Genomic DNA, 13,667 nt, shown 5'->3' with positions numbered 1-13,667 from the left:
AACTCACTGCAGATTCTACTGCTGCTAAGTGTTCAGTCTTCTGAACTCTGCTTTTTATGAAGAATTATCAAAGGAATTTCACAATTCGCAGTATCTTTCTGTGTGGTTTTAGAATTTTTTCATAGAGTATTTCTGTGTCTCTGCAGGCAAGAGAGGATCAAGATTAAACAGTTTTCAGATTGGGAGCAGTTACGTTCTTGACCTGATATATCAAGTTTTCCCTCTGTTTTCCCAGGGTCTGACCCCCTGCTTGTAAGTGGGTAGCTCCTTGACGCCAAAATACTCTTCCAAAATCAGTATCAACTCTTAATCTTTGTTCTTTTACATTTGACAGCATCTCTGTTTTTATTAGTTCTTCTCTTTTGCCTTATTTCACACACACAAAAAAGAGCTTCCACTTGTGATTTCTTAATCACACTTAAGACAGAATCACCATATGACATTGTGAGGATTGTTTATTTGTCAGAAAGAAAACTTCTTATCGAATAGATCACTGGCCTTTGAAAGTAGGGATGGTTCAGTGATGTGGTACTTTTCAATAGAATCTGGTTAACGGAATGTTCTGAAGAGGGAGATGGACTAATGTATGTATATACCTCCATCATGTCTTTGCTAATTCTGTCTTTCCTTATTCTAGGGGAGTTGGCCTGTTAAGTTACTGGGTTGTCTATTCGATATATTATAATAATATGCAAAAATCAAAATTAAAGAGGCATTCTCCACTTCCTTACCAGTCTTCGCTGTCCACCTTTTTGTACTATTCTTATTTTGTGTTCTTTGTTGAATTTTAGTTTTGAGGTAGAAAGAAGATTGAGGTCAGTATCTGTACCAAAACCACTGTACAGAGATACCAGGTAGAGATCAGTGTATATGTTTTGTCTCTAAAAAGCATATTAAAATGTTGGTTGTTTTTAAACCTCTTGTCACTCATAGAGTCTGTCTTGATTGTTGAAAGTAAACTTAAGTACAAGATTAATCTTGAATGTATGAGATTATTTTTTTGTGAGTTAATTATGCCTTAGCTCTTTGGCTGAATTTTGATGTGTCTCTTTGATAAGCAAATAAGAGTGAGGTTTGATGATCATCAAGAATGATTGAGTTGGGGGTGCCTAGGTGACTTAGTCATTTAAGCATCAGACTCTTGATTTCAGCTCAGGTCATGATCTCAGGGTCCTGCGATTGAGCCCAATCAGGCTCTGCCCTGACAATGGAGCTTACTTAAGATTCTCTCTCTTCTCTCTGCTCCGCACCACCCTCCCCCACCCGCATGCATGTGCACACTCTGTAAAAAAATTTTTAAAAATGATTTAAGAATGATTGAGCTGACAAAGTACAACATCCATTCATCATAAAAACCTTCTGCAAAGTAGCTCTAGAAGGAACATTCCCTCAACATAATGAAGGCCTTATATGAGGAACCCGTAGCTAATATCATCCTTAATGGTAAAAAACTGAGAGCTTTTCCCCTAAGGTTAGGAAGAAGACAAGGATGTCCATTCTCACCACTTTTATTCAACATAGTGCTGGAAGTCCCAGCCATAGCAATCAGACAACAAAAAGGAATAAAAGGTGTCCAGATTGGTAAGGAAAAAGTAAATCTCCCACTATTTGCTGACAACATGATAACTGTATATAGAAAACTAAAAACTCCACAAAAAGTGCTAGAACTGATAAATGAATTCAGTAAAGTCGCAGGATACAAAATCAGTGTGCAGAAATCCATTGCATTTCTATACACCAATAATGAAGCAGCAGAAAGAAAAATTGAGAAAACAATCCCATTTACAGTGACACTCAAAATAGTAAGATCCCTAGGATAAACCTAACCAAAGAGGTCAAAGACCTATACTCTGAAAACAGTAAGAAACTAATTAAAGAAATTGAAGAGGATACAAAGAAATGGAAAGATATTCTATGATCATGGATTGGGAGAACAAATATTGTTAAAATGTCTTTACTACCCAAAGCAGTCTGCACATTTAACACAATCCCTATCAGAATACCAACAGCATTTTTCACAGAGCTAAAATAAACAATCCTAAAATTTGTATAGAACCACAAAGGACCTCAAATAGCCAAAGCAATCTTGAAAAAGAAGGGCAAAGCTGCAGTCTTCAAAACAGTATGGTTCTGGCATAAAAATAGACACACAGATCAGTGGAACAGAATAGAAAACCTAGAAATAAACCCACAGCTGCATGATCAACTAATCTTTGACACTGCAAGCAGGAAAGAATATCTAATGGGAAAAGGACAGTTGCTTCAACAAATGAGATTGGGAAAACTGGACCAGCAGCATGCAAATGAACAGACCGCTTTCTCACACCATACACAAAACATAAACTCAAAATGTAATAACTTGAAACCATACAAATCCTAGAAGAGAACACAAGCAGTAACCTCTTTGACATTGGCCATAGCAACGTTTTTCTAGATATGTCGCCTGAGGCAAGGGAAACAAAAGTGAAACTAATCTGTTGGGACTACATGAAAATAAAAAGCTTCTGCACAGCAAAGGAAACAAAACTAAAAGGTAACCTACAGAATGGGGGGGAGATATTTGCAAATGACATACCTAATTATTGGCTAGTATCCAAAATATATAAAGAAGTGCTACAACTCAATACCTGCAAAACAGATAATCCAATTTAAAAATGAGCAGAAGACTTGAATGGGTATTTCTCCAAAGGAGACATCCAGATGGCCAACAGACACATGAAGAGATAGATGCTCAGTGTCACTCATCATGAGGGAAATGCAAATGAAAGGTAGAATGAGACCTCCCCTCATACCTGTCTGAGTGGCTAAAATAAACAACTTAAGACACAACAGGTGTTGGTGAGGATGTGGAGAAAAAGGAACCGTCCTGCACTGTTGATGGGAATGCAAGCTGGTGCAGCCACTGTGGAAAACTGTATGGAGGTCCTCAAAAAGTTAAAAATACAGCTACTCTATGATCCAGCAATGGCACTACTGAGTATTTATCCAAAAGATAGAAAAACACTAATTCAAAGGGATACGTACACCCTGATGTTTATAGCAGCATTATTTACAATAGTCAAACAGTGGAAGCCACCCAGTTGTTCATCGGTGGATAAATGAAGAAATGGTGTGTGTGTGTGTGTGTGTGTGTATGTATATGTATATATATGTGTGTGTGTGTATACATATGCACGTGTATACATATGCATACACACAATGGAGTATTAGCTATAAGAGAACAAAATCTTGGCATTTGCAACAACATAGATGGAGCTATAAAGTGTAATGATTAAGTCTGTCAGATAAAGACAAATACCATATGATCTCACTCATGTGAAGAATTTAAGGAGAAAAACAAATGAGCAAAGAAGAAAAAAGAGTGAGAGATAAAGCAAGAAACAGTTTCTCAACTCTAAAGAACAAACTGATGGTTACTAGAGGGGAGGAGGTGGGGGGATGAGGGAAAGAGGTGATGGGAATTAAAGAGTGCACTTATGAGGAAATGAAATGAAGACCAAAAAATAAAGTAAAAAAGAATAATTGAGCCATATATGAATTTAATTACAGAAGAGAGAGACAGGATCTGAGAGTTGTTTTGGAAGCATTGGGGTAGGCTGCAGGAGCCTGAGCCCATGAGAAAGGCCTGGAATGAAGAGATTATACTGAGTCATGAAGACTGGAATCAGCATCTGTAAATGATTCACAAGAGGCTTGTTGAAGCAGCACACTTGCATAGTGTTTTTACTGCACAAGCAGTAGCCAAGTTCAGCTTCATTTTTGTGAAATAAAATGAAAGAGAACTAAGCCAAAAAATTAGAAGGCACTATGAAACATAAAAGAAGAAAGATAAGAAGTCTATAAAAATTTCACAGGGTTTCGGAGTCAAATTGGGAGGCAATAGGAATCTAGAAGTTAGTCTTGAGGACGATAATTCAGAATATAGCTATCTCCAATTTTAAAATTGACGAATTAGACTTTAAAGTGTTTTCATTTTCCCTGTGTCTTCTCTCTTCTAGATTAGAGGGAGTCTTCTGTGAAGAGACAGGCAAACAAGCAAGCAGTAATTGTGCTTTTGAATATCTGAGGCAGTGCTCTAGGTCTGGGTATAATGTGTAATTAAAGACGCTTAAAGAACTGATGTCTGTTGTGAGCAGCCTTGAAACCTTGGTGATCTCTGGGGCCTCTGAAAGGACCAGAGCCCTGCTCTGCTGATGTGTGTCGAGGAAATGTGATTAATGTGGCATCGCATCTTCTGTTATAGCTTTCTATTCTGACAGTTCTTGGGAGGGGATGTCTGCTGAGACAACTTCTTGATCTTCAGGGATAATAAATCCCCTCCAGGGGGTCCACAGCCAGCTCCAGAAACCCCTGGGTGGGAAGCACATGCATCCTGCTGCTAAGGCCGCAGGAGCAAATTCATAAGGATTACAGGAAGCTTTTATTTTTTTTTTTATGAGTTGAAGACAGGTAATAGTGGGGAATAACTATAGTTAGAACGCAAGAATGTTTTTGTTGTGAAGTATATTACAAACTATATGGGTAGTAAAGAAGTCTAATGATTTCACAAGTCGTGTAAAGTCTCTAAAGATCAAGAAATAACCGTATTTTAGCTTCTTCGTTATTAAAGATTAAACATAGCTATACAAGGCCTGTCTCCAGATGATTCTGTTCCCCCAACTCAGCAGAAACTTTGAGCATGATCCTCAGGGCCCCAACTGCAATGCTTCAAAGTATACATCTTGCTCAAAACGTTTAAAGCAGACCTATTTTTAATGGGTAGGTCGGTATTATGGGAGGGCAGATCGTGGAGGCCGATGAAAGAGTCTTGTAGAAGAAAGTTCCCGTGATTTACTGACCATAACACCACCTGGAGACCCTAAATCATGTTCCTTAATAATTAATGGCTGAGTGAGAAAATCAGTGGTCTGGAAATCAGGGGATTTGGGCAGGAGTGAGGCTTTCACCTCTGGGATCGTGGGGAAACCTGGCTTCCTGGTCCTTCCATCTTGTGATTAGTGACCAGCATTTTTGCACGCCTGTTGAGGGACGTCTACAGAGTGCAGACACTCAGAATCATTTATGGGAAAGATGCCACCTCCTCTTCCATTCACATCTGCTACATTTGCTCTATTAACTGCATTAATCAAGACTTTAGTAAATTGATCCAGGATAAACACATTTGATGGAATAAAATGCATCCACTTGCTTCTTGGTGGTAAAGATAAGTTCAGGACCCTGGTGATTTTTCACGATGTCCAGCAGACTAGAGAAAGCTTAAATTCATTGCCATTCAGTCATGTGTTTTTGCATCAAGCATTTACTGAGCCTCTCCTCTGTATATAGCATGTTAAGAGATGCTTTGAAAGTTCATAGTCTATGGACGTGAAATGGCAAACGGAAACTTCTGTGGGTACCGGGTAGTGTGGCCCTGGACTGGGATAAACAACTCTGGAGGAGGTGAGAAACAGATTGATGGGGTGGGTGTAGTTAGGAAGGTGAAGCCCCTTGCACAAGTTACTGGGCTGATTTTGAAGGTCGGGAAAGTGGACGGTTGGAGAAGAGGTAGGGGATGTTCGTCATGTTGGGGGACAGTTTGATGTGGTGATGAGCATTAGCAGCCAGGCAGGCGATCAAGTTAGAGGAGTATGGGGGAGAATGTGCTGGAAAAATCTTCAATACCGGAATAATGGTTGAAAGACAATATTTATGTTATTTTTATAAATAAGGACCTATTTTTAAGAATGTGCCTGTAATTCCTCAGAATGTTTTGTAGAAATCTAAAACAGGTGACCTCACTGAGTCATTCTGGAGAGGAGGGAAGAATGTCCACAGTCCACTTTTTTCTCCTTTTGTCTTATTAGGACAAAATAGTTTTTTGAAAAATAAAACCTAAAAATAAAACCAAAAAACCTTCCTAGGACTGCATTTGATAATCTGAATTTTGGGTTCTAAGCGGCAGGTTTGAACATTTTTGTGCTTGACCATGGTGCGGGGAACTGTTTTTCTTCATTTTGGATGTTCTTATGTTGTTTAATTGAGGGGGTGGGTTGGGGGCAGGGCTTTCCTTTTTCAGGGTATACAAGCAGAAGAGACTTGTTCTCTTTTCCTTTCCTGACACACTTCTGTTGACACCATGAATTTTTAACATGTTTTGTTGAATTACGTCCAATGTCAGGGTAAATTTCCTTTTTACACCCCCCCCAGAATACCCCCAAACCCCCTCTGCTCCCACCTGCCCCCACCTCCTCTTTGGCAGCATCGGTTCTCTGTATTTAAAAGTCCTTTTTTGTTTGTTAAATTTACTTCTTTTAACATAAATCCCGCTGTTGCTCAAGTGGGAGAGAGACAGGAGCACAGAATGTTAGATTGTCTGAGCCTTGACAGGCCCGGCTCCTGCAGACAAACGCTTTATAGCTTCGTTCTGTGGCATGTCAAGGACAGAGAAGGGGAGTCCTGAACAATAGGGACCAGTGTGCACCTCCCAGCTTTCATGATTCTACAAGTAGCCTCAGGAAACTGAAACCACCGTAGCAAAATGTCTTTTTATTCTGTATTAACAATTTAACTTTTGAGGCGTGATATGCTACATTCACAATCTGCAGATAATTTTGAAGTGTTGTTACTTTTATGTGCGGGTGTGCTTTAGAAAAGACCATAGTTTTATTCTCTTATCTATGTACTTGGCATTTTCGAGTTTTGTATGCAAAGCAAATATTGCTCTTTATTTTTAAAAAGTCATACTGAAGTATAACTGACACACATTTAAAGCCAACAGTTTGATAAGTTTTGACCTAGCAATACAGCTGGGAAACCATTCCCACACTCAAGCAGTGAACAGGTCGGTCTCTTGCAAAAGATTCCCATGCCTCTTGTTTCCCCGTCCCCCCCAGCTCTTGTCCACCTGCATCCTCATACAACCACTCATCTGCTTTAGGTCACTATGTGCATTTCCTAAAGTTTTATGGAAATAGACTCATGGAGTATATACTCTCTTTTCCTGGAAAAACTTCTTGTACTTAATGTATTTGCTTTGAGATTCCTGCATGTTTTAGTACCAAAAGGATCTTCCTTTTTATTGCGGAGTATCCTTTGCCTAGGTACACTGTAATTTATCCGGTCACCTGTTGTTGGGCATTTGTGTTCTGTGCTTTTTGGCTGTTACAAATTAAGCTCCTGTGAATATTGGGGAAGAAGTCTCTGTGTGGACATATACTCGCATTTCTCTTCACTTTTCACCTGGGAGGGGACAGTTGTCTGGAAACTGTCTTGAGGCTATAAGCTGGGACATTGTAGGTTCCCATCTCAGGGAGGACTGGCTGTCTTTGTTATCTCATGTCCCATAAACCCTTACTCACTTATTTTGTCTGTTTTGTTTTGTTTTGTTTTCTGGTGGAGGGTAAATCTGACCCCCTGGCTGGAAGTGGTGGAAATTTAGCTACTGCTTTTTAATTGCAAAAAAAAAAAAAAAAAAAAAGCTTATTCAATTTAGAACTGCCATAAATATGTATATACTGTTAAAACTTCATGTAATTAGTAGGAGTCGTCTTAGCCATTTTTTGTTATGTTTTTAAGGAGTGAAAATTGAGTGTCTAGGTTTATCTTAAGCAGAAGCTCAGCAACATTCTGGGTTTGTTTGTGCTACACTTTCATCCCTAGATTTGTATCACAGTATTGTGCCTAATGCCCAGAATGGGGATTCTCAAGTTCTGGCTGGAACCATCCATCATCACTGTGTTCTAGTTAGGAAGACTGGAAAGCAGAGGTGTGTTTGTGCACAGATGCATGTGTGCCTGGGTCTGTAGAACATAAATTACATAAATTACATTACTTGTTATAAATGTTGCATTCAGAGTACAAAATTCAAAAGGTCCAAAAAGGTATCCAGTGGAAATTTTTGTTCCTTTTCAGTTCCATAGACACACTGTTTTCTTCCTTAATATATTAATTAGGTTTTATTTTCTCTCTCCTTGATGCTCTCGTGTCTAGGGCTCCCCTGACCTGGGCAGAGCCTGAAATCGCATAGAGATTGCATAGGATCCACATTTCATAGGCATACAAGCAAGTCCAGAACCCATAATTGGAATCACTTCCTTTATCCAGCTGTGTTCTCTATTTCAGTCCCTATCTGACCACCTGCCTTAATCTCCCAGATTCAGGTATCAGACGACCAGCACAGCCCTCTCTGCTCCAGAGCCCACTGAGATCATTCAAACCGGCCAGTCCTAAACCTGCTTCTTCTGCTTTGCTTGTGTATTTTGTGGAACCCACAACAAAGTCTCTTTCCCATGCTCTCTCCTCCTTCCTTCTACCCGCTGGCCGACCTGGCGTGTCCCTGAGTGCCCCTGTGTGGTATGGTGTGTCCCCTCTGGGGATTGTAAACAACTCTCTCTTGAGTGACAGTGGTCTCCTGACTTGTGGGCCTCACCATACTTGAATAATAAAACCTACATTTTGAAACACTTTGAGGCAGCTAGTGTTTGCAGTTTCTTTCCCTTCTATACAAACAAGAAGACATAACTGGTTTTTTTCCTCTTCTTTCTAGACAGGTACAGTCATAGGACATGAAGTGATACCCATCTTGGGTTTTTCTCTTAACGGTATAACGGTATTGGATGCTGCGCTTTAGGAAAATGACTTTATTTATCGATGGACTTTGCCACGTTATCATAGAAATATCTGTGCATATGCACGTCCATCTCACCACCCATTTTGCTGATCCACTGGTTTTATGCTGTCTAGTAAATATATTTTTATATCTTCTTATTTGTGGATGTATATCTTCCTGTCTGGGAACAAATACACTGAAAACAATTTTTATGGTTAAAAGTAAATGCATCAGAAACGTTTGGTAAGTCAAAGGAGAGGCATTCTTCTTGAATATATGTGAGCGTGTGATTTCTGTGTGTCTCTGCGTGTGCATGGTAAAAGGGCTTAGGCTCTTTGACAGCTGTTGGGTCCATTTCCATCCCCCTTGGAATCTTAAATGGTTTAAAAACGAGTTGGAGGCTTTCAGCTATTTTCTTAGCTTTTCCTTTATCAATTCTGTAGAGTTAAAATTTCACCTCTTTTGGAGGCTGATCTCTTCTCATTATTGGATCTGGAGCACATGGCACAGTTTGAATTGTGTAAGTCCTGCTGCTTCTCTCTCTTCAGGCTGATTTCCATCAGGCTCTCTCATGCCTGTTACCTTTGAGATTTGAGCTTGAAAAAGACCGCCAAAGAGAAGCCAGCAAACCGTGGCTTTCCTTCCTTTGCCGCCCTTCTGTGTTGTTCTCTGATCTTTCCTGGACCAGTCTTGCACCCTGCCGCTGTTCCTTGACCTCGCTCTTGGATCAGGCCGGAACAAAACTTTCATTAGGAGTCAGAGGGCTGCTGACAAGTGTAGCTTATTATGTATTAGGTGCATTGAGCTTTATCTCTGACAAGCAACCTCACATACTTCTTCTTTACAAGAAACCCTGGGAGACGGCTGGAGCTGCAAACAGTACCAAGAGTCTGCTGTCTTCCCCATTGGTGTTTTTCCCATTTTACAAATAATTACATGACTTCAGAGAGGTAAAGGTCACCTGGGGGTTGGCGCCAGAAAGACATAAATTCCCTAACTGCCACTTCTGGGAGCACAGCCCCTCCCACATTCGCCCGGTGTGCTTGTGGGTTTGGGATGTAAGTGTGGTTTGGGAACCAGTTTTTCTGTACCTTCTCTGTTCTTTGTGTCGAGGAATTCCTCTATGACATAATGGTTGCTTTTTAGGCTAATCTTATTTCTATAATATTTTTAGACCAAAGAGCATGAAGTTTCTAAATAACGCTAGATCTTTAAACTTAGTTTTATTAACCATGTACTGCAAGGAACATTAAGCTTTTTCTGTAAAGGGCGAGGTAGTAAATATTTTAGGCTTTGTGGGCCATCCTGTCTCTGTCACAGCCACTCAGCTTTGTCACTGAGTGGAAGTAGCCATAGACAAAATGAAAATGAATGGGCCCGGCTGTCTTCCAATAAAACTTTATTTATGGACATTGCAATTTGAGTTTCGTGTATTTTTCATGTGTCACAATATAGTCTTCTTTTGATTTATTTTTTTTTCCCCGGCCCTTTAAGGATGTAAAAGCCATTCTTAGTTCGCAAGCCATACAAAAACGGGTTGATGGTAGTTTTTTGGCTCCTGATATATTGGTCTATTTGTTAGTTGGACTAGTTAAATTGTTGATTTATTTCTCAGGGGTAGACTATTTGATAGTCATCAAGTAAAAACTGAACTGTTCCCATGGCTAAGCAGTATATACTAACAAAACAATCTGTGTTTGCTTCTCCAGATTATTAAAGTTATTCTTCAAAGAATAGTAGTTAGGATATTAGTTATCACGGTTAAAGTCTCAGATAAGATTTAGCACGTTGATGACAGACTATTAGCTCTCTTCTCCTTTGAGAAAAAACTATTTCTCATTAGAAAATAGAGTATTTCCAAGTTTTGAGATTTTCACACTTTTTTGTGTGTGCTGGGGTATCCTGTTAAAAAACTATTTCAGAGGTTGAAATCCCCACTCTCACAGTCGGCCGTAAGTATGCTTATCAGATCTTGACCACTTTCTCCAGTTTTGTTCCTATTCCCTTATTCTGAGTTAAGATAGTCATGGTTCCAAATACCTAATGACAGCTTCACATGCTTTGTAGAGGACAACTTTATACAGGGCCCCGATTTTCATTCATTTATGTACATGTAGGATAACGTATTTAATGTAGAATTATTTTAAGTTCAGTATGAGACATGTTTATTTGATTTCAGAAAGATGTGGTGATGTTTATAGAAGTTATATACATATATATGCGTGTGCGTGTGTGTGTGTGTAGTTTATGTGTAGTGATCCCTAAAGCATGGTAAAGACTTACAATTGTGTGACTTAGAGGTTTGCAGGGATGCTGGTACTCATCCGTGTTCTAGTCCAGTATCATACTGCCATATATATTTTTTTTTTCTCAAAGTAAATGGTGTTTTATTGTGGCTGGAACGGAGGCTGAACAAAGTGCAATAGGAAGTAGCTACAGCTGCAAACAACTTCCAAGGGTTTCCGGTAACATTTGATAGCCACAAAGGAAGGAAATAAAGGGCCAGTCACTTTACAATGGCAGGAATTCATTTAAGGAGAAAAAAAAGTTTTTACCTATTTGTAATCTTTTTCCATGCAGATACTTTAAGGAAAAGTCTAAAGATTTTTCTTACCTGTTCCTCCTGCTTATTTTTTATTTTATAGTGAAATAAAAAAAGAAAGAGTCTGAAAGAAGTGAAGTTTTTTTATTCAGTGCTTTTTTGCACATGTTGAAGAAGATACGCTTTTCCTCTTAAAATCTGTTAATCTTGAATCCTTCTGATAAGTTTTATAAAGGAGTATTCTGGGTTTGTTTTTTTCATACATTGCTGAATATTATTTCTTAAAATTATTTTTAGGACCAGCATTTTCAGGTTTTCCATTTACGTGCCTTTCTCAAAATTATTTTAAGGACCAGTATTTTCAGATTTTCCATTTAGGTGCCCTTTTTGTCAACATGATGTGGCCCTTATAAAATGGATTGGGTTTCTTTCCCTCCCCACCTCTGCTGTATCTGACATTTATAAGAATGTTGAAGGCAATTCCTGATAAAATGCATGTGGCTTTTGATCTTGTGTTTATCTTTGGTTTTAATACCATGAAGTTTCAACAAGAAACAGCTAGTAAAATGGAATTAAAGCCAGAAGAGAGAGGTCTTGGAGACTTCAGGGTATAAATTCCTACCCAGGCACTTACCCGTGTGACTTTAGATTTGGTCGTTGGATTCATTTTGTAAGTAAGGATTTTCTATGGGACTCTGAAACCTCGAACCGAGTGAGTCCCCAGCGCCTGTGCAGCCTTGACAGTCTATGAATAGAATCCCATTTTTGGCTCTAAGCCTAATCCTGCCGGCACCAGGACTGCAGTGACAAACAGTAGCCGCTCAGATGCCGCAGCTGCCGGCGGAGCTCCAGGCGGGCCGCAGTTACGTGCGGGCTTCGGCCCTGCACCACCTAAATAAAGACCGCGCGGTTCTGCGGAGCATCTCTGAGCTCATGGTCTGAAGCTCCGGGGGGTGGATGTTGAGTGATAACTACAGGAAAAATGCAAAGTCCTCTCTCGGCCTCTAAGGCAATCTGTATTTTTAGAATGGGGCTGAGCTAGCGATGCCCAGCCTCCCCGCCTGCCTGTCTCTCCAGGTCCGCCCTGCCTTGTCCGAGTGGGTGCTTGGGTGCCTGCCCGTGTGGGTGGGCATTCGGGCTCAGCTTAGGGCTTCCAGGGCCAGGCCCAACCCGTACCCATTTATTAAATCCAGCACAGACCCAGACGTGCTAGTGTGTGCTTGCTGCTCAAGACTCACTTTACATTTGACAAAGATTTTTAAAAAATGGTGGAATTCATAGGACTTTTCAATTGCACCTGTTGGAAGAGGAATCTTTTAAAGTTTGAACAGAGAAATGCTATTTTTATTTTATTTTATTTTATTTTATTTTATTTTATTTTATTTTATTTTATTTATTTTATTTATTTTATTTTATTTTATTATTTATTTATTTATTTATTTTTTTTTTAAGCTTTTATTTATTCATGAGACAGAGAGAGAGGCAGAGACACAGGCAGAGGGAGAAGCAGGCCCCGTGCAGGGAGCCCGACGTGGGACTCGATCCCAGGTCTCCAGGATCAGGCCCTGGGCTGAAGGCAGCGCTAAACCGCTGAGCCACCCGGGCTGCCCGAGAAATGCTATCTTTGGTCCAGTTTCCCGTCCTACCGCCTGGGTACCTCTGTCTACCCACTGTGTGGTCCCCCGGGACTCGAGCTGGGATCTTTGTCACTTGGAGTTGTCGTCATCAGCCTTGTTCTGAGAACGTTTTCATTTTATTAAAGCTGGTTGGGAACCGATGTGTAAGGCCTTCTGTCCCATGGAAAACCATTTACTGAGCAGCAGTCACGTGCTGCATGGAACTCTCCAGTTTCTGTCTCCTGCTTTCCTGTCTCACTGTGCTTTCCTGGCTTTAATACTTCATTTAACAAAGTAGAATAAGTACTGATTATGTTTCCTCCCCTGTGTTCCATGCATTTGATTAGTCCTTGTGGTTCTTTGGTAGCTTAACAAACTTAAGCAGGCTGTATTTCAGTAGTGTACAGTGGAAGTTTAAAAAACAAAAATCATCATGAGCCCAGAATTTAAAATACATCCCCCATAAAGTTCTAAAATGCTTTTGTTTACCTTCTGACCTCTCCTATCTTCTCTATTTATTTTGTAGCATCTGTGTTAATTTTTCCTGGTAGAGGCATTTTACTGTTTTTTTTTTTATAGCCTATAATATATGTAAGAGGAATGAGAGGTCATTATGGCTAAACCAGAAAGGATCGTTGTGGCAAATGTAGGGCAAGCACAGGTAAATTCTTTCTGACAAAGAATATTTTACAGGGTAAATGGTTTTTGAAACATTTTTTCTTTATTATTCTCATGGTACCCCGAGGCCCATGGTGCTTGTTAAATGAACTCTTAAAAGAGCAGTGAGGAAGGAAGAAAATAGATGGGGGAAAAAGGCAGCAAGAAATTGTTTCAGTTTCTTCAGAATAAAAGGGTTTTTTTCTCTCTTGGTTTTTAGTTGAAATAACTTTCTAATTAGGGCTTTATATTTTATAGGCATTAA

At 39.7% G+C, this 13,667-nt stretch overlaps 1 protein-coding gene across 7 annotated transcripts in view; it reads left to right on the top strand.

The window, feature by feature from the left end:
• FAT1 (FAT atypical cadherin 1) overlaps positions 1–13,667 on the top strand; it is a 126,998-nt gene that overhangs the window by 56,370 nt on the left and 56,961 nt on the right. The gene's annotated exons all lie outside the window — the stretch shown is intronic.

This window comes from Canis lupus, chromosome 15, assembly GCF_048164855.1.
Source record: "Canis lupus baileyi chromosome 15, mCanLup2.hap1, whole genome shotgun sequence".
NCBI lineage: Eukaryota > Metazoa > Chordata > Mammalia > Carnivora > Canidae > Canis > Canis lupus.
Note: the sequence above shows the minus strand (reverse complement) of the source record. Positions and strands in the feature narration are given on the sequence as shown.